At 39.6% G+C, this 27,176-nt stretch overlaps 1 long non-coding RNA gene across 2 annotated transcripts in view; it reads left to right on the top strand.

The window, feature by feature from the left end:
* The window catches only part of LOC123001544 (uncharacterized), a 590,601-nt gene that overhangs the window by 28,246 nt on the left and 535,179 nt on the right, over positions 1-27,176 (top strand). For both annotated transcript variants that reach the window (XR_008955962.1, XR_006410538.3), the window contains exon 2: positions 3,450-3,583. This is a non-coding gene — a long non-coding RNA (uncharacterized LOC123001544). The remainder of the gene's footprint in view (positions 1-3,449; positions 3,584-27,176) is intronic.

The raw sequence follows: 27,176 nt of genomic DNA on the forward strand, positions 1-27,176 counted from the left end.
GACTGGGAGGAATATGTTTCACATAAAGGTGATTTATTTCAGCATCTCTTAATACCCCTTGCCCAATTTTAAGAGTAACTGGAAAAATGGGGTACCTACAACCTATGAAAACCATAGTTACTAGGGGATTAGAATGCTCACGACGAAGGTCTGGAACAAAGCATGAGTTTCCTCACCCAGACCCCATAGATAGAAGCTGAGTGTGAGGGGCCTTGAGAAAGGATAGTGGAGAAGGGAATGATATCAGCTAGGGCCTTGGGACAGGATACAGGAGTGGGAGCCGCATTTCATTCTACAGATTTTCTAAGTTGCCCTGGGAAGAGAGGTATAGCAGAGTCTTGCTGCTCCCAGAGATCAGAAGGAAAAGTAGATACGAGCTGCTCAAGGGATGGGTAATGGTTGGCATTGTAATACATGTCCAGATCCCACTTCAGGAATTAAACCCTTATTCACTAAATGGTAGGGAGCCCTTCTGGCTGACAGGTCAGACATTAGCTCCCCCTGGGCATTGCTGTCCTCTGAAGAGAGTTGTATTGGCAGTGGGCATCTGCCGGCTGCACCATACAGGGGTATACAGGCTCTCCCCTCTCACCTGATCTCAAGATAACTTAGATGGGCCACCTCAGCTTCAAAGTTCCCTTTGTCATACCTGAGTTGTTCATTCAAGTTGCAATGCGCTCCAGACTCCCCTTGTATCCAGTCCTGCAACTTCTTTTTCCTGCCCTGGTGTTGACACAGGAGCACACATTAATGAACTTCCTGTGTGCTGTTCTCGGAGTCTGAATCTGCTTCCCAGGGACCCCATCCAGCAATGATAGTGTTTTAAAAATTATCCAAAGAGCAACATCAGCAGTATGGCAGGGTAGGCATGTCCAGGCTCTCATTTCCTTAGAGAAATATCGAAAATATTGAAAAACAAGCAGAAAACTGTCAGGATCAAATTTGTCAGAACTCTGGAAAAGAGTCAAAGGTTTAGAGCAGACAAGTGAACACTGAATGAGGGAAAATGTGACTTGAAAATGGTAGAAGATCTTTGAGTGTTGCTCTTACCCCATACTTCCCCCAAAGTGGCAGCTAATTCTGGAATATCAGCATTAACTAGAGAACAGAGGTAAGAGTATACAAATGGAGGCCAAAAAGCCAACAGAATATGGGTATTATCATCATTGTGTCCTCAAGGTCCCTAAATGCAGTTGAGACCTACAAAAACATACTTTTTCCCCTCATTCCACAAAACAACCAGCAGGCTTCTGTTTGAAAATGCAACAACAAACAGAAAAGTGTTGCTGAGTGATTATCCAGTAGCATGATGACTTTATTCCTAAAATTTGTATCATACTGCATGTGTCATCGAATATGCTTCAAAAATACGATTTCCAGTTGTAAAAATGCATCTTGTCAACCGGATGTACGTGAGCTTACGCAGTTGTTAAATTCTTATTGATAATTCAGATCATTCTGTTTTTTCTCTGTTGTGAAGACTAAGGAGTATCCTCATAAGGTATATTTCTGTTCATATCGCTATATATTCAAAAATACTGATTTTTTTTCTTCCTCGAGATTTTTTTTTCATTATGTTTGTGCTTGGGAAAGGCTCATCCTACCTCGAGAAAAGTTAAATATTCTGTCAATAAGTAACTATTGATACAGAATATTAAGTATTTTCACATTTATACTACATTGTTGGCTGTATAAAGAACTAATTCTTACTTTATTAAAACATTATTTAGAATATCCCAGTAAAATCTTAAAAATTTCTGCATGTATAGTTTCAATATATTTTCTTAATGTTCTTATTATATTTTATTATATTTTTCTCTGCTATTATAAAAAAGAATAGAAATGTAGATATTGATTAAAACAAATTATCACTGGTATATAATGAAGTATTGATTTTTATTTTTTGTTGGGTCTTTATTTTTTGTTGGGTCATATTATTAAATTATCTAATTAGTTTTAAAATTTTTATTTTTTGTTGGGTCATATTATTAAATTATCTAATTAGTTTTAAAATTTTAGTCAATTCCCTTCTGTTTTCTAAGTCAATAAGCATCGTGTCTAAATTATGATAAATGTGTCTCTTGCTAATAATTTTTTCTGATGTATAAGCTCATTCCTTAGCTAAAAATTCAAAACACTATAAACTGTAGTGGTAACAGTCATAATTATTTTATTCTTTACTTCAAAGAGGATTGAACTTTATTTTACATAGAATTTAGCTCCAATGAAAAGAAAAATTAGCAGGTTATGGAAACATCTTCCTGTACCTAATATATAATATGTTCTCAAAAATTAAGAATAATATTGGGCACCCGGGTGGCTCAGTTGGTTAAGCGTCTGACTCTTGGTTTCAGCTCAAGTCATGATCTTGTGGTTGTGGGACTGAGTCCCAAGTTGGGCTCTTTTCTCAGCTGGCAGTCTACCTCAGATTCTCTCTCCCTTTCCTTCCCACTCACTTTCTCTCCTTCTCTCTTTCAAATAAATAAAACCTTTTTTTAAAAAAATTAAGGATAATGTCAGAATTTGTGGAATGCCTTTACAGAAACTATGGAGGCATTTTCTTTGTTATTCATGTGTTTTCAAAATGCCTTATAATAGCAATTTCCTAAGTGAAACCATTCTGGAAATAAAACCTGCCTGATGGGATGAACAAGAGTTTTAGAGTTAGATATATAAACTCAAGCTACAATAATAGCTGAATGTTTAATCTATACTTGCTTCTTTCATTTAGGCAAAGTTATCTAAATATTTTGGTATCATGACTTCAAGGCTTATTAAAATTAGTTACCTTCAATATTTCCCTCTGACTTGAAGCAGATTATGTATTATGGGAATTATCTATTTATTTAGCATGCAAGAAAAGTTGTCTGTGAAACTGTATGGGTGAAGATGAAAGGCTTGGGGAGATAATTTAAAGTAGAAAGAGGAGAAGGAGGAATTGTGACATTTGGGGATGGAGGATGGTAGGCCTACAGAAAAGAAAATGAACAGTCACTTAAAAAGAACAGAAATAAGTATCCTGGTCAGTGACAAGGGACGAGCATTCGTGGGGGAAGGTTCATGACTGGGGGTTCATGAGAAGCGCATTGTGGTGACAAGTCCACGTGGTCCAAGAATGGAAAAGAACCCAGGGACACAGGTACTCATCTGCAGTGATGTTCTTAATAATGTAAGTGAAACTAGGCTTCTACTGCACTGATACTGAAAATGATGTTGCAACAAAATATTTAGGAAGAGAAAAAGAAGTTTTCCCTAAAATTTTATGTGAACAAAAGGAAATCACGTAACCTTGTGTAATCAGGACTGTGAAGGGCTTGCATTTGTGTCACTTTGCTTATCTGCCTAGTCTAGTCTAGTCTAGTCTGTTCTATTCTGTTCTATTTTGTTTTTTTTTGCTTATCTGCCTATTTTAAAGATTCTACAGTGATCATGTTTAACTTGTATCACAGGAAAACGCCATAAGAGCTCTTCAACAAGTGCCCTCTGGATCTGGCTACACAGCGGTCTTCGGGGATCCTAGTGAAAGCTGTCTCAGTGGACTGATGGTGCCCACAGGCAAGGGGCAGCCAGCCGAGGAGTGAAGGTACGGTGTGAAAAAGCAAATAAGTATGCACTGCTGTGTTGGGATTCTGCCCATGAAGGAGAGGACACAGACAGACTAGTGACCTGAGGGACATGCAAAAGTGAGTGAGGATTTGATTGTTTAAATGGAAGTGTCTGGCATGGTGACTGATACAATGGAAAGTGTGCAGGTGAGAGACAAACTATAAACATACTAGTGAAAAAGGGTAAAGAATATCATTCCTGATAAAATGAGAGTAGGTGGACTCCAACACATGGGTGAAAATTCCTTTGTCCCAAGAGGACAAGAGGCAGATAGGTATAAGGAACAGAAGGAAGAAGACGTTGTTCTTTCTGACAGAATATCCTCTCTTTCAAGTGAGAGGGTGGGGTCATGTTCTGAGGGTGAGTGGAGACCAGGTGGTCAGCGGTGTGAGGAGAGGAGAGACCATTTGGAATAGGTCCCGTGAGGAACAGGAGAATGAGCTGACCTGAGAAATACAGTAGAATTGTGTTGTTCCTATGTGCAGGCATCTATAGCTGGTGATTGAGAATTTATAATGGAAACAGTCTGTTTCCTGGATCTATCTTCTCTGGCAGTGACCTGCCCCTGGGGTCCAGACAAGCACATTATCCGAAAGTGGATAGGTGGGTTCAACTGCTAGATTGTAAAATAAGATCAGTGAGTACACCTCCTGGGGCTTCTTTGGAAATTAAATGAGATAATGCTAACTGAATGCTTAGATCACAGCCTGCCACCTCAAAACTGTGAATTACTAGTTCAGTATTGAATTGTATTCCTGAGCCAGAGTTCTCACAAGCACACACACACACACCTAAAATAAATACTTACACATCAATAAAATAGGTACACTTACATGTATACATTTTATAAAGTAGGCTATCAGTGATACTTAAACTTTAGCCTCCAACTGCTTCTATTGCATTGCTTCAAATCCCTATTTCCCTCATTATAAAAATCATTTATTCTCCTTTTTTGCATATTTTCATTTTACTTCTCTTCTCTTAGTTCTAGAACTAAATGGTTTCATTCGTTCTTTCCAGTAGTTTTAATTATTAATCAAGGGATAGTTTTCTCCTGTTTTCAAATTCATTTTTTTGTATTTTAATCTTGTTTTCTTCATCCTGTTTTGTTTGTTTCAACTCGAGTTCCTGTAATGAATCCTATGAATGAGTATTTACTGATGTGTTTCATTGGATGATTGGGGTGATCTCTGAGTTATCTCTTTGATAATATCAGCTGAGTCTAGATACCCAGTTTTAAGAGGGTTTTTATCTGTAGTACTCATTTAATTGACCTATAGGGTTCATTCATGACAGCACTGTGTTAAGAGGTGATAGGCATGTGTTCTGATTAGTAGCCCATCGTAATGAATAAAGACAAACACAAATCAGAACAATGCAGCTATCATGACTTCACCCAAAGAGAATTCCTACTGGTATATTTGGGTATGTTTTTGGAAACTGTGGAAAACTCACAGATTGATGGAGCCGGAAGCCAGATGGCAGAGTTGCCAAGTGAGTTTACAGTTCTATTTCTGTGTTTATATTTTTTGTGTGTCTCTAAACAGACATTTTAATGAAAATCACACAATGTATATCAGGAAACCTATACTTCATTTTTGCTCTAGAGGTTTGCAACATTGGTTTTTTACTTGAACTTTAAATCAGATATTTACTTAACATTTTTTTTTCTACCATGTTTCTGGAGGTGGGCATTTCCGCCTTCTGGTTGTAAATTAATATTTACTTAAAACTCATTCAGATGGTTTGGGTGTACTGGACCTCCTCCCGTCTCTCACTGATCAATGATTTTGTGATCAAGTAGTTCTTGTTCTCTATTATCACCTTGAATTTGACACATTAGGAAACAGAATGAGAAGAAATCAATTAGCATCAGAGAACACGGTTTCCTTTGCATTTTTTTTTCTGGGTAATTGCTTTCAGAGTCTATGCTTGCAAATGTTGGCTGTCACTATGTCTTGTACATCAATTGCTAAATTGTACTATAATTTTGCAACTCTTTTTTTTTTATTAACATATTTCAGTGTTACCTTTCAACACCTCTTCTTTACTTTCTCGAACTCACCATCTATCAGAATTGCAGGCAGGGGGCCCGAGTGTTGTGAGAACATTAGTCTTTGTGTGTAGCGTTCCATTTGTGTGTGTGTTAATGAAATGTGAGCAGTTCAAGTTGGAAAGAGAACTGTTTCCCTTTCTAAAGTTTATATTCCCTTAAACAATATTGAAACAAAATGTCAGAATATCTTCTGAGAGACATTGATCATTATTTTTCTTTTAATTTTCTTTATTTTGTAGGGGAGGGAAAAAATTCCCTTTCCTCTTTAGGGTTCTTGGCTGGGGTTATTAACATGTATACTTCATGTGTACATGGGAGATGTTCAGGGAAAAATGAGTAACCCCCTACGGTGGCTGAGACTTCAGGCATAAATACCATCATCATAGGGAAAGTGGAAGGGATGTTGGCCTTTCAGGGGAGAGGAAATGGTTTTCAGAAAAGTTGAATGGGACCTTGTAAGAATAGTTGGGAGGTGTGATAGTTTGTGAGAAGGTATATATGGGTATGATGTTGACTTCTAACTTCTAGGCTTCTCTCTTGTGACAAGACTCATTCCTCCCTGATTGGTGACACTCCTTGGAGGGGATTTTTGACAATTGAGTTCTTTTTGGATGATCTGTCTTCAGACAGATAACAGAGTTCAGAGAAAGCTTCTCTCTGCATTGGTGTTTTTCAAGTGCCTAAGGCTCAAAATAATTGGTGTACCAAAGTTGTATATTTTAGGCAGTATGTCCTGAAATCCTACAGTCTTATTTTGGAGTGGCATATTCTGCTACCCCTCAATTTCTGAGTTCCAAGTCTGTTGAGTTGGGGTGGGGAATAGTGTGGACTGTGGAATGTTAGTCCAACAAATTGTTTTCCAATACAAAATTTAACGTAGAAGACCTGTTTATTTCTTGCTTTAAAACAAAACAGAGTATTTTGTGGTAATAAATTTAACTTCCTGTAGAAATAAACCCAGATGTTTAAAAGCAAAGCAAATATCTTCTCCCATTCTGTAGGTTGCCTTTTAGTTTTGTTAATTGTTTCCTTTGCTGTGCAGAAGCTTTTTATTTTGATGAAGCCCCAGTAGTTTATTTTTGCTTTTGTTTCCCTTGCCTCAGGAGATGTATCTAGAAAGATGTTGCTATGGCTAATGTTAAAGAGGTTACTGCCTTTGTCCTCCTCTAGGATTTTTATGGTTTCAGGTCTCACATTCAGGTCTTTCATCTGTTGGGAATTTACTTTTGTGTATGGTGTAAGAAAGTGGTCCAGTTTCATTCTTTTGCATGTTTCTGTCCAGTTTTCCCAACACCATTTGTTGAAGAGACCATCTTTTCCCATTGTGTAGTCTTTCCTGCTTTGTCAAAAATTAATTGACCATATAGTCGTGGGTTCGTTTCTGGGTTTTCTATTCTGTTCCATTGATATATATGTCATTTTTTATGATAGTATCATACTATCTTGATAATTACAGCTTTGTAGTATAGCTCAAAGTCTAGAATTGTGATGCCTCCAGCTTTGGTTTACTTTTTCAAGATCGCTTTGGCAATTCGAGGTCTTTTGTGGTTCCATACACATATTAGGATTGTTTTTTCTCTTTCTGTGAAAAATACTGTTGGTATTTTTTAACATTTTTTATTTAAATTCAATTAATTAACATAAAATGTATTTTTGGCTTCAGAGATACAGGCCTGTGATTCATCAGCCTTATATAATACCCACTGCTCATTACATCACATGCTCTCCTTAATGGTATCTTGATAGAGATTGCATTAAATGTATGGATTACTTTGGGTAGTATAGACATTTTAACAATATTTGTTCTTCTAATCCATGAGCTAATATTACACTGTATGTTAAGTAACTGGAATTTAAGTAAAAACTTAAAAAAAATAAAAGCAAAGCAAAAATTTTTTTATAAGTGCTGGTAAGAGTCTAATTAAAACTAAAAAAAATAAGACTTTTACAGTTAGATAATGTGTACTCAGTTTTTTTTTTTAATTTTATTTATTTATTTGTTAGAGAGAAAGCACACAAACAGGGTGCGGCAGGCAGAGGGAGAGGCAGGCTCCTTGCTGAGCAGGGAGCCCGATGTAGGACTTGATCCCAACATCCTGGGATCATGACCTCAGCTGAAGGCAGACGCTTAACCCACTGAGCCACCCAGGCGCCCCTGCACTTCCTTTTTAAAATTCCACAAACCTGCAATTTTTACCTCCATGTGGACTGAACGGCTTTGCTACGCTTACTGTTTATTAACTGTTTATATTTCTGGCAAGTCTGTTCTACTCAGTGCCCCTTACGATGGGGAGTAGGTAGGGATGGTGTTAATGACTTTGCTGTGTAACTACTTGTCCTATTTATAATGCAGGCTCTACTGGTCTGAGCTACGTGAGATACTTAAAATTCCCTTAAAAAAAGCTGCTAGCCAGTCAGACTGCATTGTTCCATGTCAGAAGAATGAAATGAGCCACTTCAAATAAAAACGCTGGCCACAGCAAGCAGGTGCAGTGATGTGCTGCTGCCTACAGGGTCAGCATAACAGAGAAGTAAACTTCAGAACGTCTTCAGAATAGCTTAGACACACTGTGCTCACAGGAACCAGAAAGGGAGAACAGATTCTGCAAGAGAAAAAATACTACAACATTATCCCCTCCAGATTGAAATCCATCACAACTCAGGAAGTAGCACAGTAATTCGGTTCACACTTTATGAGATTAGGTGATTTAAACTTTTTATATCTCAGTGAAACCTTAGAAGTGTATCATATCTAAAAAGATTTTTAAAAATTATGTCACACCATAATGAAGTGCTTAAAACAGTACTTATGCAACACTGAGAACATGGCCCTCGTCAAAGATAATTAGACCACAATGAACATTTCAAGGTTCCAGTGAAGCGGTAGTGAGGCAGTAATTCCTAATTTTGAAAGGTCTATCATAAAGGTATAGCACAGTGTTACTATTGTAAAGGTGTTGTAAGAAGTGCCTTGGTAAGTACTTTTCTGCCATTTCTGATCAGTATACAAGGCATGGAGTCATCTCAGAATGCCCCAAATGCAGATAGATTTTCTCTTTTATTAATTAAATTTTTAATTAAATTGTGGTATGGCAAACATACAGTATTTTATTAGTTTCCGGTGTACAATATAGTGATTTGACACTCTGTACAACATCAGTGTTCATCACGACAGGTGCACTCCTTCAACCCCCCCATCTGTTTCCCATCACCCCACTCTGTCCCCCCATAACCATCTCTTTGTTCTCTAGAGTTAAGAGTCTGTTTCTTGCTTTCCCTCTCTCTCTCTCTCTCTTTTTCTTCTCTCCTCTCTCTCTTTCCTTTGATTATTTTCTTTCTTAAATTCTACATATAAGTGAAATCATGGTATTTGTCTTTCTCTGACTGATTTATTTTGCTAGCATTCTACTCTAGATTCATCCATGTCGTTGCAAATGGCAAAATTTCGTTTTTATGTCTGAATAATATTCCATCGTGTATGTATATACCTCATTTTCTTTATCCATTCATTAATCAGTGGACACTTGGGCTGCTTCCATATCTTGGCTTTTGTAAATAATGCTGCTATAAACATAGGTGTGCATGTATCCCTTTGAATAACTGTTTTGTACGTTTTAGGTAAATACTCAGTAGGGTGATTGCTGGATCATAGGGTAGTTCTATTTTGAACTTTTTGAGGAACCTCCGTACTGTTTTCCATAGTGACTGCCTCAGTTTATATTCCCACCAACAGTGTAAAAGGGTTTCTCTTTTTCCACATCCTCACCAATGCTTGTCTCTTATGTTGTTAATTTTAGCCATTCTGACTGGTGTGAGGTGTATCTTATTGTAGTTTTGATTTGCATTTCCATGATTATGAGTGATATTGAGCATCTTCTATGTGGCTGTTGGCCATCTGTTAGATTTTTTTTTTCTTAAGTGCTGTGGTCTAAATGTCTGTGTCCCCCCAAAATTCATATGTTGAAATCCATATTCTCGAAGATAACGTGATTACCAGGTGGGGCCTTTGTAAAGTGTTTAAATCATTAAAGCAGAACTGTCAGGAATTGGACTGGGCCCTTATCAAAAGGACCCCAGAGAGCTCTCTAGCTGTTTCCACCATGTGAGGACACAGTGAGAAGGCACCAGCCGTGAACTGGGAAGAGGGCCTTCCCAATAACATAACCATGCTGCATCTTGCTCTCAGACTTCCAATCTCCAGACCGCAAACAATACGTTTTTTTTTTTTTTAAGATTTTATTTATTTATTCAACAGAGATAGAGACAGCCAGTGAGAGAGGGAACACAAGCAGGGGGAGTGGGAGAGGAAGAAGCAGGCTCATAGCGGAGGAGCCTGATGTGGGGCTCGATCCCACAACGCCGGGATCACGCCCTGAGCTGAAGGCAGAAGCTCAACCGCTGTGCCACCCAGGCGCCCCTGCAAACAATAAGTTTCTACTGTTCATAAGATACCAGGACTAAGGTATTTTTTTATAGCAGCTTGAATGGACAAAGAGAGAACAGCGATACTGCGAAGTGGGGGTGCTAGTGTAACACATACCTGGAAATGTGGAAGCGGCTTAGGAAGTGGATAATGGATAGAGGCTGGTTTGGAGGTGCATGCTGGGAAAAGCCCACATTACTGTCAATGGACTGTTATCAGCAATTCTGATGGCCACTCAGGAGAGAAGGAGTGCTGTAGAGAGAGCCTTGGTCTTCCTAGAGATTACCTAAGTGGTCATGAACAGAATGTTAGTAAAAAATATGTACAGTAGATGTCATTCTAATGAGGTCTCAGATGGAAATGAGGAGTGTTACTGGGAACTGGAGGAAAGGTGATTTTGTCATAACATGCCAGAGGACTTGGCTGAACTGGGTTCACACCCTAGGATTCTGTAGAACTTGTGAGTGCTCATAGTGGATATTTGGCTGAAGAAATTTCTAAGAAAAGTTGAAAGAGCAGCCTTGCTCGTCTTGAATGCCTACAATAAAATGTCAGAAGAGAGTAATGACTCAAAGATAGAATGGTTCACAAAAGAGAAGCAGAAATTTAAAAATCTGGAAAATTCTTAGCCTCTTCATATTGAAAGAAATAAGGAAATATAGTCAGGAGAGAACAAGGGTGTGTGGCCCGACAACTGTTTGAGGAGATGAGTCAGCTGTCCAAACAAAAGCCAGGCCAGTAATTAACGTAGACTGGCCAACACCATTTACTAGCTACGTTTTGGATATTCTCTGGGCTGTCACATCACACACAGTTTTGGGGTAGAGGAAGAAATGGCTAAAATTAGAAATCCTGACAATTTTGAATGTTGGTGAGGACGTGGAGGTTTTAGACCTATAATTATGTTTGGGTGAGAACAGAAAATGGTCCAATCAATTATCTCAATCAGTTGATTGAGAGTTAAGTGTTAAGCTTACACCTACTCTGTGACTTAGCCATTCCATTCATAGATATTTAGCCAAGAGAAATTTAATCATATTTTTACCAAAAAAAAAAAAATTGTACAGAAGCATTCATAGCAGTTTTATTCACAATAGTAAAAAACTAGAAACAGGAACAAAAACTTAAATTTGCATCAACTGGTAAATGGATGAACAAAATGGGATATATTCCGATGAAATAGTACTTAGCAATAAAATGAAATAAATTACTTTCATGTGCAGTGACTGGATAGGTTTTATTCATTTTGCTTAGCGAAAGAAACCAAATCATACTACTGTATGATTCTGTTTTTATATAAAATTCTAGAAAGTGAAATCTCATTTATTGTGCCACAAAGCAGATCAGTGGCTCCCTGTGATTGGGGTTGGAAAGATGGCTTGCAATGCATCACTAGGAAACTGTGGAGGTAGGGTAGAAATTCTGTCTTGGTGGCAGTTTCACAGTTATAAAATATTTGGATTGTATACTTTAAATTGAAGCATTTTCTTTTCTTTTTTTTTTTTTAAAGATTTTATTTATTTATTCGACAGAGATAGAGACAGCCAGTGAGAGAGGGAACACAAGCAGGGGGAGTGGGAGAGGAAGAAGCAGGCTTATAGCGGAAGAGCCTGATGTGGGGCTCGATCCCATAACGCCGGGATCACACCCTGAGCCGAAGACAGACGCTTAACCGCTGTGCCACCCAGGCGCCCCTGAAGCATTTTCTAGTATGCAATTATACCTCAAAAATATAGTTAACTAAATGAATGTTTTTATTTATGCCATGAATATGTGTTTTCACATGATCGATCGTTTTATTTTAACTTAATTTTAATTCCAGTTGATGGATCATTTTCTTACCCTAAATTTCCTATACTTGCATTTAAAGGGAAATATTCTGGAGTGAATGAATGAGCACTTGGATGGAATTCCTGCATTTTATTTGCCCATTTTGTATTGCCAGTAAAATCAACAAGATATTACAAACTCTAATCATTTTTATTATAATCTTTAGTTATAATGCTAGTTTAATTTTTTAATGTATCCAGCAGTAATTTCTAACATAGGTAAATAGATTAGCTTCCTATTGAATATTCGTCAGAAAATAGGATGTTTTTTTCTTTCAGCTTCGAAAGTTCTGCATCACATTGAGTGGGAATCTGGAATTTAGCTTGTGGTTTGGGTTATGTGCTTTAAGCTCAATCTAAAAATTTAGCTTATGTGTATAGTGTATATTTTCTTTCCCCTCGCTCCTTCCTCCCCCTCCCCTTCCCCCTCCCCTTCCTTCCTTCCTTCCTTCCTTCCTTCCTTCCTTCCTTCCTTCCTTCCTTCCTTCCTTCCTCCTTCCTTCCTTCCTTCCTTCCTTCCTTCCTTCCTTCCTTCCTTCCTTCCTTCTTTCTTTCTTTCTTTCTTTCTTTCTTTCTTTCTTTCTTTCTTTCTTTCTTTCTTTCTTTCCCCCTCTCTCTTTGTCTCTGTCTCTCTCTCTGTTTCTTTCTTTCTCTCACTTGGAATTCTTTCCCTTGCTGTGTTACTATAACTGATGTCTTTAAACTATAACCCAAGTCAGTGACACAGATGTAATAAAGCAAGTGTATTTATTCTTTGCTTTAATCTAAAGAAGTCATAATTTTATTTCATAGAATCTTAGCTAATATAAATGGCATAATTGGCTGGTAGTAACCATTTATATGCTTTTTGCTCAGAGTAAATCTTTGGACCTCTTGTAATAGTCAAGTTACATTTACAGTCACCTTACTACAGAGAAATTAAAGTCCTTCATTAAATATATTTTGAGAAACTATTAAGGAAGCGACTTTGTGTCTCTTAAAACATTACCGTCTCAGGGGTTGTATTCGTTTGTTCCTTGGAGAGGATGGAGTAACAGTGGGAATGTGCCATCTGTAGACACCTGGAGTCCTTCCAAGCAAGGCCAAATACACCAGAGGAGTAGAGCAAAGGAAACACGTGTCCAGGCTTTCCTGGGAGGGGCCATGGCATGAAGAATCACTGTCATCATAACACCTCTCTAAGCAGAGCTGGAACCTGGTCAGCACTCTTGCCCAGGTGCTGGAGTGGTTTCTGTGGAATGCTAAACAAGTTACAGATAAAGCCTGGTGACTTTAAATAACCCAGGAAAAGGTACATGAGCCGGCCAAGAGCAGAGTCAGAATATCTCCGCCTTCCTTTCAGTAGTGGCACTTGACAACCTCGATATCTATATTCTTAATTTTGGCAAACACACATGCACAATTTACCATTGTAAACATTTTTTTAAAGATTTTATTTGTTTATTTATTTGAGAGGGAGAGAGAGAGCGAAAGAGAGAGAGAATACAAGCAGGGGGGAGAGGGGAGAGGGAGAAGTAGATTCCCCACTGAGCAGGGAGCCTGATGTGGGACTCGATCCCTAGACCCCGGGATCATGACCTGAGCCCAAGGCAAATGCTTAACCGACTGAGCCCCCCAGGCCCCCGCATGGTAAACATTCTTAGGTGCACAGGTCAGTAGTGTTAGGTACATTTATATTGCTGGCAATAGATTTCCAGAAGGTTTTCATCTTGCGAAACTGAAGCTCTATACCCATTGAAGAAAAACTCCCCATTTCCTCCGGCCCTGGTGACCACCATTCTACATTCTGTCTCTATGAGGCTACTTGAGTTTTTCCAAGTTTTTATTTTAATTCCAGTTAGTTAACATACAGTGTAATATTAGTTTCAGGTGTGCAATATGGTGATTCAGCACTTCCGTACATCACCCAGTGGTCCTCATGACAGGTGCTCTCCTTCATCCCCAGCACCTGTTCCCCCATCCCCACTCATCTTCCTTCTAGTAACCAGCAGTTTATTCTTTATAGTTAAGAGTCTGTTCCTTGATTTGCCTCTCTCTCTTTTTACCATTTGCTCATTTGTTCTATTAAATTCCATATATGAGTGAAATCATATGGTATTAGTCTTTCTCTGACTAATATTTCACTTAGCATTGTACTCTCTAGTTCCATCTATGTTGTTGCAAATGGCAAGATTTCGTTCTTCCTTATGGCTGAGTAATATTCCATTGTGTATATATACCACATCTTCTTTATCTGTTCATCAATTGATGGACACTTGGGCTGCTTCCATAATTTGACTATTGTAAATAATGCTGCTATAAACTTTGAGGTGCATGTTTCCCTTTGAATTCATGTTTTCGTAGTTTTTGAGTAAATACACATTAGTGCAATTACTGGATCATAGAGTAGTTCTATTTTTAACTTTCCGAGGAACTTCCATACTGTTTTCTTCAGTGGCTGTGCTGGTTTGCATTCCCACCAATAGTACACAAGGGCTCCCGTTTCTCCACAACCTCACCAACACCTGTTGTTTCTGGTGTTGTTGATTTAACCACTCTGACAGGTGTGAGGTGCTATCTCAGTGTAGTTTTTTTTTTAATTTTTTTTTCCTAAAGATTTTATTTATTTATTCGACAGAGACAGCCAGCGAGAGAGGAAACACAAGCAGGGACAGTGGGAGAGGAAGAAGCAGGCTCATAGCGGAGGAGCCTGATGTGGGGCTCGATCCCATAATGCCGGGATCACACCCTGAGCCAAAGGCAGACGCTTAACCGCTGTGCCACCCAGGCGCCCCTCTCAGTGTAGTTTTGATTTACACTTCCCTGATGATGATTGGTGTTGAGCACCTTTTCATGTGTCTTTTGGCCATGTGTAGGTCTTCTTTGGAGAAAGGTGTGTTCATGTTTTCTGCCTATTTTTCAATTAGATTATTTGTTTTTTGGGTGTTGAATTGTATACATTCTTTATATATTTTGGATACTAACCCTTTATCAGATATTCGTTTGCAAATATCTTCTCCCATTCTGTAGGTTACCTTTCAGTTTTGTTGAGTGTTTACTTCACTGTGCAGAAGCTTTTTATTTTGGTGTAGTCCTGATAATTTAGTTTTGATTTTATTTGCCTTGCCTCAGATGACCTGTCTTGAAAAATTTTGCTGTAGTCCATGTCAAAGAGTTACTGCCTGTGTTCTCTTCTAGGATTTCTAGTTTCAGATCCGATATTTTGGTCTTTAATCCATTTTGAGATTATTTTTGTGTTTGGTGAAAGAAAGTGGTCCACTTTCATTCTTCTGCATGTGGCTTTCCAGTTTTCCCAACAACATTTGTTGAAGAGACTGTCTTTTTCCCATTGAATATTCTTTCTTGCTTTGTCAAAGATTAATTGACCATATAATTGTGGGTTTACTTTTCGGTTTTCTATTATGTTCTATTGATCTACGTGTCTACTTTTGTGTCCGTGCCATACTATTTTGGTTACTATAGCTTTGTAATAGAACTTGAAATCTGGAATTGTGTTGCCTCTAGCTTTGCTTTTCTTTTTTGAGGTTGCTTTTGGCTATTTGCTGTCTTTTTTTTTTTAAGGATTATTTGTTCTATTTCTGTGGAAAATGCTCTTGGTATTTTAATAGGGATTGAATCAAATGTGTAGATTGCTTTAGGTAGTGTAGACATTTTAACAATATTTGTTCTTCCAATCCATGAGCATGGAATGTCCTTCCATTTCTTTGTGTCATCCTCAATTTCTTTCATCAGTGTTTTATGGTTTTCAGAGTACGGGCCTTTTAGGTCTTTAGTTATGTTTATTCCTAATTATTGTATTGTTTTTGGTGTAATTATAAACTTAATTGTGTTCTTAATTTCCCTTTCTGCTGCTTCATTATTGGTGTATAGAAATGGAACAGATTTCTGTATGTTGATTTTGTATCCTGTGAATTTACTGAATTTGTTTATCAGTTTTAGTAATTTTTGATGGACTCTTTCATGTTTTCTATGTATAGTATCTGTCATCTGTGAATAGTAAAGTTTTATTTCTTCTTTGCTGATTTGGGTGCCTTTTATTTCTTTTTGTGTTCTGATTGCTGTCGCTAGGACTTCCAGTACTATGTTGAATAAAAGTGGTGAGAGTGGGCATCCCTGTCTTGTTCCTAACCTTAGGGAGGGGAAAAACTCTCAGTTTTTCCCCATTGAGGATGATGTTAGGTGTGGGATTTTCATGTATGAACATAATTATGTTGAGGTATATTGCCTCTAAACCTACTTTGTTGAGGTAAGCTTTATTATGAATGGATGTTGTACTTTGTCAGATGATTTTCCTCCATCTATTGAAATGATCATATAGTTTTTATCCTTTCTCTTACTGATGTGTTATATCATGTTGATTGATTTGCAAATATTGAACCATCCTTACAACCCAGAAATAAATCCCAGTTGATTGCAATGAATGATTTTTTTTAATTCATCGTTGGATTGGGTTTGCTAGTATTTTGTTGAGGATTTTTGCATCTATATTCATCAGAGATATTGGCCTGTAGTTCCCTTTTTTGAGGTATCTTTATCTGGTTTTGGTATCAGGATAATGCTGAGTAATGCTCATAAAATGAATTTGGAAGTTTACCTTCTTTTCTATCCTTTAGAATAATTGGAGAAGAATAGGTATTAGCTCTTCTTTACTTGTTTGGTAGAATTCCCCTGTGAAGCCATCTGATCTGCGCTTTTGTTTGTTGGGAGTTTTCTGGTTACTGATTCAATTTATTTGCTGGTTATCAGTCAGTTTAAGTTTCCTATTTCTTCCTGTTTCAGTTTTGGTGATTTATATGCTGTTAGGAATTTATCCATTTCTTCCAGGTTGTCCAATTTGTTGGCATACCGTTCTTTATACTACTCTCATAATTATTTGTATTTCTGCGGTGTTGGTTGTTATTTCTCCTCTGCCATTTGTGATTTTATTTATGTGAGTCTCTTCTCTTTTTCTCTTGATATGTCTGAATAGAGGATTATCAAGTTTATTGATTTTTTTCAAAATCCAGCGCTTCGTTTCACTGATCTGTTCTATTGTTTCTTTAGTTTCTATGTCATTTATTTCTGCCGTAATCTTTCTAATTTGCCTTCTTCTGCTGGCTTTAGGCTTTTGTTGTTGTTCTTTCTCTAGCTCTTTTAGGTGAGGTGTAAGGTTAGGTTGTTTGTTTGAGATTGTTCTTGCTTCGTGAGGTAGGCCTGTATTGCTATGCACTTTTCTCTTACTACTGCTTTTGCTGCATCCCAGAGGTTTTGAACTGCTGTGTGTTCATTTTCATTTGTTCCATGTACTTTTATCTTCCTTCTTTTATTGATGCTGACTACTTTAGATACTTCTTTTGCAGAGATTGATTCAAGTCCTGACAATTTATGGAAAGATTTCTTTTTTTTTAATTTTTTTTTAAAGATTTTGTTTATTTATTTGACAGAGAGAGAGCATAAGCAGGGGGAGCAACAGGCAGAGGGAGAGGGAGAAGCAGACTCCCTGCTGAGCAGAGAGCCCAATGCGAGGCTCAATCCCAGGACCCCCGGATCATGACCTGAGCCAAAGGCAGATGCTTAACCAACTGAGCCACCCAGGTGCCTCAAAGATTTCTTTGTCATTAAAGTAAATATCATAAGAGATAAATTACAATTCTGTAGAGCCTCTGTGCTCATACTCAAGATTTGCTTAAAATGTTAATAAGTCAAAATTTACAATTTTAAGATGTCAGCCTAAGTCACAAATAATTTAGTTGGTGGTTTTTAATTCAATTTAGCACATATTTATAGCATAGCTCTTACGTACCAAACGCTGTCCAGGTGCTGTGGAGGCTATAGCAATGATTGTCCCTTCTTGGAATGGCTTGTCATGTGGTTGAGAAAATGATTGTGTAAGAACTCATGTTAGGCTGAGCTGACGTTGTTGCTCTAGAGACACATAGGACTGTGAGAACTGTGTACGGAGGGAGAGGTACTTTTCAAGGAGACCAGGGAAAGTATTATAAAATAGTTGAACTAGGTAGGCCTTGAAGATTTCTAAGTCAGTGACAAGGAATATTTCAAACTTTGAGCTCATTGAGTTTTGTCTTTAGAGAACCAAATAATGTCCCAGTATTGATTATGCAAAACTCTTTCTTACCTATGACTACATTAAAAAAGTTTTTAAAAAATATTTTATTTATTTATTTGACACACACACACACACACACACACACACACAGAGCATGCACAAGCAGGGGGAGCAGGGAGGGAGAGGGAGAAGCAGGCTCCCCGCTGAGCAGGGAGCCTGATGTGGGGTTCAATCCCAGGACCCTGGGATCATGACCTGAGCCAGAGGCAGACACATAACCGATTGAGCCACCTAGGTGCTCCTCCATTAAAAAGTTTTAATTAATGGTCAGGTGTGATACTCGCAACAAACATTTACATAGTTGGGCAAAAACGAGTCACATTCCAAACCTGACAATGGGGAAGGGAGGTATCTTCCCTCCTGGAGAGGCATTAGATCTTTGTTAGAAACCAGTTCTAGATACATGTGCGAAGCTCTGGTCAACTATTGATTGACATGATGTTACTTTATAAAAGTAAAATTAGTTAAGGGACATAACATGCCTTTTGCATGTGAGAAGAAATCTGTATGCACAAGATCAAGAAAGTAGCTTCAAAAGAAAATATATATATATATATAAAATTGATACTCTTGGAGTAGAATATTTGGGTTGTAAGCACCTGGTGAATAAAATGGATTGAGTTCCACATGCTGATCCTTGAAGTCAGAGTCTGGAAGAGGACGTACACTCAGAATCTCAGCGATGAGTAAACAACTGCAAATAGTGCTCTCCGTGTGTTTCCAGATCACTATGGAGTACTAGTGGCAAGCTTGGGTTAAAAAGCCCTTTCACATCTGAGAAAGAAAGTCATGAACACCAGACACATGAAATCGATGGCTTCACTAGGGCAGTGTAGGAAAAGGCATTGCATTTTCTTGATGCTATTGGAGAGTGTTTTTGGTTTTTTTTAACTTCAAAGTCATGTCAGCATGGAATTCAAAGCCACGTAGTCTGGACTATCGTCTGCTCTCGTGTCAGTGGAGAGAGATTGTAGATGCATATTGCACAAGATCCATTCATGGATAATTAGAAGCCGGGTGACCATAAACCCCTAGGCCTTTGAATAAATATGCTCCCTTATCAACTCTAAAGACATTACACTTAAGACACACACCATGCATCAGCATTCTCCGAAAATAAATCATCATGTGTTCTGAAGCCATTGGAAAATAATTAGCCATGTTCTAGCTAAGTGGTATGAAATGCTGAAAGTAGAACAATCAATAAAAAATGAGAGGCAGTGAAGCTGGCTTTGCTCTGCGGTGAGCTCTGGTCTCTTCTCTGGCACTGGGTAGTCATGACTTATCTCCTAACTGCGTCCTCTCAGGGTAAGTTCACCCATATTGTTCAGTTCATTATCACAGCAGTGAATACACATCAAAATCATTGTTGCATTTGAAAGAGAGATTGGTTCCGTTTCCTTGGTTTCTTTTTTTGTTTTGCTTTCAAGGCTTTGTTAACAATGCACGGAACAGCAACAGCGTGAGGGTTTTCGTGGTTTCAGCCTTTCAGATTGTTTGTCTCAGTTTTGCCCACAGGTAATAAATATTTTATTGTAATTGTCATAGAGAGAGGTGGTGAGTGTGGGTGACATTATTGGTCCTTTATACTCCCAAGTATTATGATTCCATATGTAGTCTTATCAGAAAGTGTGTTCCTTAGTTGGATATTTGGAGGCATTTCTTTTTATTCTCTCATCTGTGCTTTTTGTGTTTGCATCCTTAACAATTTGAAAGTGTTTTGAGGTGACTGTCATTAGTACATACATCTAAAAATGAATAGAAAGTGAAATGTGGTCGATGCTAAATCGCCGAAGTGCATTCTGTTTGCAAATTAATCATCAGTCTAACACAGGAGGAACCAGAGGCACTATTCACAGGAGAAGCAGCGGGCGATTAGCAATGTCCCCCGCAGGTGGACTAAGGGACTCATGTGACATCAGGTGTCCTAGGGAAGGTTGGCAGAAGGCTGAACCCAACTCGCTCTTCTCCGACGCCTCCACCATGATTGAGCCAGCACAAAAAATTAAGAATTCACTTAAATCAATAGGACAGGGCGATTTGTAATATTTTCCTTCTATTTGCCCATTTAATAAGAAGTTGACCATAATTAGGTATAAGAATTGGGAAAAAATTCAGATGAGCTCGAGGATGAAAGCAAGAACATGAGAGAAATGAGGAAGGGAGTTTGGTACTAGTGGCCCTCAGATTTGGTGCTGAGTTCTGAGCAACCAGAGAGTAAGAGGGACCTGCTCTGTTGCAGGAAATGCATGCTCGGGTCTCCTCAGAGAAAACATGGCTACATCAGCCACCGGTGTCTGAGAGAGCTTTCTCATGTGGAACTTTCTAGACGACCCTGAGTAGTATCCTCACACCAGCACTCAGCAACCCTTGGCAGCACACAGACGTGTCGTGAAGGACTCCAAGCAAGGCTGTGTTCAGGGAGTCCAGGGAAACTCCTATGTCATAGGTCCTCTTTGTTCAACCCCACCTGGCTGACAGAGCGGGTGTAATTTAAGCCAGAACTTGTATTGTTGTTGAATTTTAAAGCCTTATGGATTTATGAAATAGAAGATCAGTTTTCAGGAGCGTATGGTGGGGTGATCAGTCAAGGCTTTCAAGAGTAGAAATATGTCACATTAGGACAAAATTCTGTGGGGTAAATGGAAGAGGGCTTCAGGTTCACTGAGGACAGAGTCACAATCTATAATTTCTTTCTCCAAAGGAAGAGCTTGTTCCTATTTTTAGTGGAAAGTGGGGAGTTTCATAGTGTATGGGGTTTGGATGTTACTGGATATTAAAAAAAAATGATAGTTTTATTTTTCAGTGTTGCTATTTGCAACATCAGAAATAATATCCCTTGTAATTATTTCAATTTATTATAAACGTTTTAGATTCAGATTAAAAAGTCTGAATGGATAGGTCATTTTCCAAAATTCTTTGACAGGTTATAAGAGCAAAAAAAAATTGATGACTCTAGTTATAGAGAACTGAATTTCAACAATATCCAATAATAAATGTAATGGCCAGTTTCATATGAATGGTTTTCTAAGTGTCACCCAGCTCTGTGAAAAGAGCATGAGGTGAAAACTTACGGGTGTACATGCCTGCTCGAAAGAAGGAGAGGAAGGTGTCAGCTGGTGAAGACAAGGTCTTCTGAGAACATGTCCCCAGGGCATGTGACGTCAAAGCTTGGACTCTTCAGGGACGGTTCCTCCAGCCACGGGTGGGGTTGTAAATGTAGCTTACGTAATAGTAACGGAAGTTAACGCCCCGTTCTGCTGCCACACCGTCTGTTTCAGGAGCTCACTAGGACCATGTGCCCCGCGCCAGCCCCATCACATGGCAAGGAGAGAATATTTTCGCATTGCTCACAGTTGTGTTGGACTCTAGGTATCTGGAGGAATGGGCGGGTTGTGTAAATATCACTTTTCCACATGGACTTGACCTCGGATTTAGGCAGCAGTGCATGTCTGTTTTTCTCTGACGGGGTCTAGAGGGTATAAAATCGTCGGTATCCTGTGTTGCAGACTAGGGGGTGATTCATGAATATCTGAGAATGTGGTGGGCTTGACACACGAAGGAGAATGCAAGAAACTCATATTTGAGCTGATCTGGAGGCTAGACTTTAATAAAGATGTTAAAAATTGAGTTTTACCTTGGGCCTTATCTTTATAGAATGGGGTATTTCTGAATATATCCCTTTTCTGTAGAATCAGAAAAACCCAGGCATTAAACTCAGCATCAGCTCTCTGTTATATTATTCAGTATTCACAATAAAAACACACCAGAAAAAATTGATGAAGCCCTCTTATCTAAGCGTGTAATGCTTTGATGTGTCACTAAATCGTTTTCCTTGATTGAATTCTGTCTTAGGTTAAAGATGCTGTGATGTGTTCCAATTTGACACAAATTGTAGTCATTTATTCTTAGAAAATTTCTGAAAACTTTCCGTGGCTTATTATGAAAATTAGTTGTTTCTGGATATTTAGAAATGAAGTCTCTCATTTTGAAAAAGGCACAAATGAATTTAATTAATTGAGCGTAATGACACTGATTAGAATGAAAGGCTTTTACTGAAAAGTCAAGTGAAAGTAAATCCAAGCAGTTTTTAGATTAATAAATTTCAAGAATTAGAAATATCATTTAAAATAAAAAAAAATACCAAATTAATACAGAAAAACCTATTTGACACACTTACAGAAAAATTGCTATTGGCTTGTGGGGAGATAAACATCTAGTTGCATTTATACCAAAGGGGACATATCAGTTGAGGTTATTAAGGTCAAAACTTTTCTCAAGTGAAAAATAAATCTTGAATTTTTCATTGAGTCAAAATGCCAATAAATATTTTGTTACAAAAATGCTAAAAATGCACTTTAGTCATATTTTAATATTTTCTTATACTGATTTTCAGGGAAGACCTCTATTTCTCTTATCATAGTTTTGAAAGCAATCAAATCTATGGAGATATTGGGGCAAGGAATTTATCATGACAAACTTGGATGCACCTTTCTTTGCCTTTTTCCCCCTTTTTTTATGTCTCCTATGAGAGGTGACTTTGCTCACACCTCTGACTTAGCTGTTTATTTTTAGTCGAGAAGAAGCAACTGTTAATCTTGTAAAAAGGAAAAACAGGTTCCCACAGGCAGCATAATGGCCTCCAGGAGCTCCAGATTGCCCACCGATGTGCACGAGGGCGCTCCTGGGGGGTGTCCGCGGATTCCCAGTTTGGCTGAAAGAGCAGAGAAAGGTCTGTGATTTTAAATTTCACAGTCTATGAACCATGACTAAGACTTGATTTTCATTCCTCAGGTGAGAAGAGGTGCTGTGGGCAAGTTGTCGTGTGCTGCAGAGGGTGTGTATAAACGTGTGTGTGCCCGTGTGCAGGGCTAGCAGGGACTACAGGATGGTTTAGAAATCTCTGCCTCTGATCAGAGAAAGACAGTTATCATATGATCTCACTCATATGTGGAATTTAAGAGACAAAACAGAGGAGCATAGGGGAAGAGAGGAAAAAATAAAACAAGATGAAATCAGAGAGGGAGACAAACCATAAGAGAGTCCGAACTCTAGGAAACAAACTGAGGGCTGCTGGAGGGGAGGAGGGTGGGGGGATGGGGTAGCTGGGTGACGGGCATTAAGGAGGGCGCATGATGTGATGAGCATGGGTGTTGTATAAGACTGATGAATCGCTGAACTCTACCTCTGAAAGCAATAATATGCTCTATGTTAATTAATTGAATTAAAAAAAAAAGAAACTAAAATTGACAATAAAACAAGAGTAAAATTTAAAAAAAGAAATCTCTGCTTTTGTAGGTCTGTTTGTTTGCTTGATTGTTTCCTTGTTTCTTTTGGGGGTGATTTCGGGGAAGAATAATTGTCTTCTCTGTCATTAGCACTACCTTGTCACTTAGGTCAGTCTTATCCACACACACCATTGTACTAACAATACTGAGATGAGTCTAGTAGCAGAGACAGTTTGGAGCAACACTCACGAGCATCCGCTTGCTCTGAAAATACCCAGATTGGAGCCTGTGGCCAAGTCCCACAGACCTGTAGGGACACCCGTTCTCCTCTGTAAACTGAGCTTTGCTCCTGGGGGTTATGCGCGGCGTGGGGCTGCAGCCGAGGGAGGGGGCTCTGCTGACCGTCAGGAGCAGGCCTCGTGCACCCCCATCCTGCCTGCTCCCACCTCCCCTGGGCCTCCTGGAATCCACCCCCATGGCCTCATCTGGAGTCCCAAGTGCCTTAATCCAGGGCAGTGTGGAGGAAAGCAAACTAATTCTGGTTTCAGAAAATGTGGCATGTTCTGCTGACATGTCCCAAAAGTGGACAGTGACTGGTGATCCTTCTGCTCAAATGTAACCTTGAAGCCTGGGGTACAAGGGGAGGGCTCTCCCTGGCAGAATTCTGAGCTCTTCTCATCGTACCGCCTCAGGAAAGGCCCTGAGGTGCGCATCCACACCGACCTATACAAGGTGGGCCAGCCGTGGCCCTGCGCTCAAAGCCTTGGAAGAGGTGAGGTCACAAGATTGTTTACAAGGAGTTTTGGGGCAGAAGTGTGCTGACTGGGCAATCAGAATGAGCCCAGAAAGTAAGTTGAGGAGCTGTCCCAATTTTCTTAGAACTTTCCTGCATCTTGGGAAACCCCTCAGGTCCCAGGCACATTTGGACAGCTGATGACCCTGACAGAGGAAGAGAATATTTTGTCCCACATGAGTAATCATTAAAAGGGTGCCCTCCAAAAGAATGCTCTTCAGAAGACAGACACCTGAGCCTGACATGGTCAGCTAGCTCTGCCAGACCCCCAGTATCGCTCAGCAGGCTCAGGAACAAAGCAGCCTTGTGATGGGGCTGTGGGCTTGACCTGAGCTCAGTAACCAGATTGCCATGGCTGGTCTGGCTGCTGTCACTGCAGGAACCTTGTTTGCCAGGGGGAGAACCCACTGTCTGCGTAATGGTGGCATCTTCTCCCAGGGCACCAGCCTCTCCTGGCACAGTGGGGACATCAGGCTGCTTCTGGAACAGAAGTGGTGCTCATCGCTCACTGGAATAAGCATGGATTCTGGAGTTGGACTTGCTTTCTCTTTCCGCCACGCTTCTGCTAGCACCGTTCCTGTGCATGTGGTAACCTAACTACTACCGGGCTGACTTTTCCAGAAGGATGGCCTTATGGAGCCCTGCTGTGGCATAAGGAGAGTCAGGGGTGGCATCCTCCAGCAGCCGACACCTTCTCAGGTGGGGTTGCTGGGCTGCAGGACGTCTGGGGCTCTTCCTTCTGTAGCCCGAACGCAGGTCCTCGCCGATGTTACCGTCAGAAATGACTTCTTTGCCTCTAGTCCTGGGTGTGAGTGTGGATGTCATGATGACAGAGGATGTTTGCTGCCACTGGCCCAAGCTCAGCTCTCCAGCCTTCCCCACAGATGCTTAATGCCCGTACAGAATTTTTCTTTTCTGTTGAATTTAGCCAGAGCCAGTTTATTCTCTTCCTGAAGGCGACACTGACCGTCCAGAAGGGAATGTCTCCTGTGAGCTTTCAGATGTCATTGTGCTTATGTGAGAACTAGCCTCTGGCTGGGACACTTCTGACAAATTAGGGCCCCAAGCGCTGTGCTGATGGAAGCCTGACTATTGCCCGGTTAGTGTGTGTTCTCTGCCTGTGCTTCCTTCTATGTAGAAACAAGTCATTTACGCACGATTTCTGGGTCTTCTCATTTACAGAGCTGATGGCTGAGTGTGTTGTGAAAAGTAACTCCTAGTGGGATTTCTACAGCTGTGGGGGTTCTGGGATCCCCCATAGAGCCCTGCCTATGGTGGGCACAGAGCCAGCAGCTACTCTAGAAGTTTCCATCTCAACATATTCCCTAAAGCATGTCTGTACCTGACACCATGTACTTTTTTTTTTTTTCTTATCACTCCTACCGTATTTCTTCAGTGTGCTATGCAAGGTGTTGCTGCAGTGTGTGGTGTTAGAATGTCCTAACAGAAAAATTGACTTTCAGTGAGAAACGCTTGGTTTAAGTCCCCGCTTATTAAATGTGTCATTTAAGTTGTCCCAGTGTTCGAAAACTCAAGCCCAGACTCAGGGTATGTTTTTGAACGAGGGTTCAGTTTTTGGAGTTTTAAGTCTTGGCCAGTTACAGGTAATGTGAATTTTGCACTTTCCCCCTCATTCGCTGCTCTCCCCGTTTGCTGGTGATCCCCACAGGATGCATTTTCCAGCTTCTCCTGCTCTCTGGCGAGAACATGAGGTTCAGCACGAGACACTGCTATCACAAGTGGATTATTATTGATGAAGGAGGGAGCTGTTCATCACGAAAGTTTAATAGTTTTGTTCAACCCTGTCATCAATGAAGTTATATTTCTCTCCCTGTAATTGGTAAATTATTCATTTTGAAGTTTCTTTGGTAAAAAAAAAAAATTCAATAAAGAACAGTTCTATGCTTAATGCGCAAGTAGAAAAATATAAACAAACTCCTTGGCTCAACATGACCCATCAATTTTGGCGCCCTGACTTTTCCAAGACTATCTAATTGCTTCTTGAATATGCATTAATATATATATTTTTAAAGTGGCCCATTGGCTTTGTGGAGTGTTTATTGTTTTGCTTATGAAAAACTGCCTTCCTGTGTCTGATTTGAATTTTTCGTTACCTTTTATTTAAACCCTCCAGCTCGATCATCTATCACTGTCTAATAGGGATTGTCTCGGATGAATTGTTGGCTCGCAATGTCTGTTTTTCCTGAGTTCCTATGGTGTTTCCAGGCCTTGTTCCCCTTTGAGCCGGGGATTGCAGCCCTCACTGGTTTTCCTTGTGGAGAAAGTTTGCCTTAATTACATGCAGAGAAGTCTATCTAGCATATCAACTCTCATTTAGATGGTGTTCCAGAAACTGGAAACTACTATTGCCTGTATTAATATTAACACCCCCTTCCTTCCCCTCCCTACAATTTTAGTCTGGTGCCTGGCTGCACAGAATAAACTCCATGTTTCCTCTCCCCCCTTGCAGTGAGATGGTGAACCGGCACCTCAGAGACAAGGAGCTGTGTACCTGTAAATATCGAATGGAAACTCTAAAAAAACTCTCTTTAAAAGATAGCTGATCTATGCACTCAGCCCCTTCCCCATTGCTTCTCTGTTGGACTGCCTGGAATGTGTATAGACAGGGAGGCCAAGAATTCCAGTTTAAAGGCTGGCGAGTGAGAAGCCCTCCTTAGCTGAGAACAAGTCACAGGGGTGGTAGGGGGTGAGCTGGAAGCCGGGGACGCTTCACGACTTAGCGCACTGTCCAAACGTTTATACGGACAAGCAGAAAATTGATATTATACTTATGCCACTTGTGTTGTGGATTTTTCTCTCATGTGCAGCTGAACTTAATCCTAGATGATAGGTTAATTGTTTTTTCCTGGCTCAATGAAACAGAAACAAGACTGGATGTTGTCTTGTCCAAATACCACACCCAATATCTGAAACCTTCCTGTTGCATCTGCTACAAATAGGTTTCAAGATCCATTTGAACATCTTCTGGTACATGGATGCTCTGTCTCCCCAGGTCAGCTAAGCAGTTTGAATATCTTCCTTTGGGATAAAACAGAACTCAGGTAATCCATCTGATACAAAGCTGATATTCACAAATTAAAGGCAGCTACTATGTCTTCTTTAATGTGGTTCTCC

The sequence above is a fragment of the Ursus arctos genome, unplaced genomic scaffold (genome assembly GCF_023065955.2).
Source record: "Ursus arctos isolate Adak ecotype North America unplaced genomic scaffold, UrsArc2.0 scaffold_27, whole genome shotgun sequence".
Classification (NCBI taxonomy): Eukaryota; Metazoa; Chordata; class Mammalia; order Carnivora; family Ursidae; genus Ursus; species Ursus arctos.